Here is a 2,249-nt window from a genome sequence, read left to right on the forward strand (position 1 = left end):
GTTTTCTTTTCTCCCATTTTTTTTTTTGGTTGGATGCTGGGTTAGGGTAGGAGGGTTGAATTGACAATCCAGAGAGCCCAGAGTTTATTTGATCTTCTAATTACAAGCTATGTTTGCTACTGCTACTGTTAATTTTCAAGGATGAAATTACTAGCTAATTGCTGTGTGAACATTGCCAAAACACTGAAATGCAAAATATGACAAAATATTTCTTGGCTCCTTGTTTAATGTTTTTCATTTTTTCATATTTTGAAATTCAATTTAAATAATTGGTTCTGCTCCTTGAATGTCAATAATGAAGAAAACCTAACCACTGAAGATGTAATGGTATGATTCTTGAAAAACGACACAAGTGCCTCCATATTACAAAAAATCGGTGAGTTGCACTAAGATGCAGGAAACAATCAGAACCCACTTCTGAGGTAAGGGAAATTTACTCAAGTGAGAGAAGGGCTCTAGGATAGAATCTGAGGACATATTATATTTCTAAATACACGTCTAAAGAATGTATTTTGCAACAGTGCACCCTGACTGGCTCGTCTCCTCCCTGTGACCCTTCTGTAAGGGGATGTCCAGTGCTTACAGATGGAAGTTGGGTCTATGAAACATACAACTTTCCTCTAGTTCTTTAATGCATCCTTCCCCCCACTATCATGATCCCAATTCTACCTTACAAATCCAGCTAGACCAGAGGATATACACTGGTACAGATAAGAACTGGAAACACAGAGAATCCAGGACAGATAAACCCCTCAGAATGAGTAATGAGACTAGTGATACCAGGAGAGTAAGGGTAAGGTGGGGTAGAAAGGGGGAACCAATCACAAGGATCTATGTTGGACTGTGTGAGACATGAAAAAATAATAATAATTTATAAATTATCAAGGATTCGTGAGGGAGGGGGTGGGGAGGGAGGGGAACAAATGAGGAGCTGACGCCAAGGGCTCAAGGAGAAAGAAAATGTTTTGAGAATGATGAAGGCAACAAATGTACAAATGTGCTTGACACAATGGATGTCTGTATTGATTGTGATAAAAGTTGTATGAGCACCCAATAAAATGATTTTTAAAAGAAAAAAAGAATGTGTTTTGGCATTTAAATATATATAATACATTGATAGTACAGAGAGGAATGCTGCATAGGATTTTTTGAAAATGTTAATTTTTATTCAATTAGACTCTTCATTTTATTCCTGGAGAGCAGCTTCACTTACGTCAATAGCACCTTCACTTCGTGTTTTAACAGCTCATTCATTTGGAGCAGCAGCTAGCACTTTGACTACGAAAAGCAAGGTCAGCAGTTCGATACCACCAGCTATTCAAGTTGAGAACGACTCAGCTTTCTACTTCCTTAAAGGCTTACAGTATCAGAAACCCACAGGAGCAGAGTTGTAAGTGGTCCAATGGGTGGATATATATCAGAATTACTTAGTGGCAAGACATTTTCAGATGTCTAGTTGGAACATCAAAAAGATCATAAACATGGAATTTTTCCTCAAAAAATTCTCATGTCCCATACATGTATTTGTAAATGAATATAAATGTCTATTTATATATTATGTATGTGTAGACACAGAAATACGAGTGTGGTGGTATGATGTATTGAGGATTTGGCTATTTACTACAAGGGCACTGGTTCTAACACAGCCATACATGGTAAGAAAGATGATACTATCTGTCCTTATAACTAAATAAGATTTTTTAAACTAAAATTTTAATAAAACTTTTAAATACTGAAAGTATAAATAAATATAATTTATCCTTTAGGGTTACTATGAGTTAGAATGACTTAATCACAGTTTATATTCTGCATTTATATGTAATATACAAGTATAGGTATACTATATATGTATGTATGTAATGTCTGGGATGTTTTATTCATTCTTCTTTACAAAGAAAGAATCCACATGACAGAAGCACGATTGCAAGTCAAAGTAAACTTTTATGAGTGCAAGTGAAACTTTTGATAGTACATTCACACAGACAAGTCTGGGCCATCTCTGAAAAGTGTGGAGGGCCACATGGAAGGCCACTTGGAAAGACACATGGAGAGACTGGGAAAGGAGGGTGGTACAATGGGAAGAGGGAAGTCTGAGGCTGTGTCTTCACTTATATGTCCTCCATCTCCAACTGGTGTCCTCTCACATTCAGTTGGAGGACGTGACTGTGTATTTGGAAATCCTTAGTGGATAAGCTCTAGAGTGTGCATAACATAGAACTGATGTACAACATTACTGTGCGTGCCAACTT

The sequence above is a fragment of the Tenrec ecaudatus genome, chromosome 11 (assembly GCF_050624435.1).
Source record: "Tenrec ecaudatus isolate mTenEca1 chromosome 11, mTenEca1.hap1, whole genome shotgun sequence".
Taxonomy (NCBI): Eukaryota; Metazoa; Chordata; class Mammalia; order Afrosoricida; family Tenrecidae; genus Tenrec; species Tenrec ecaudatus.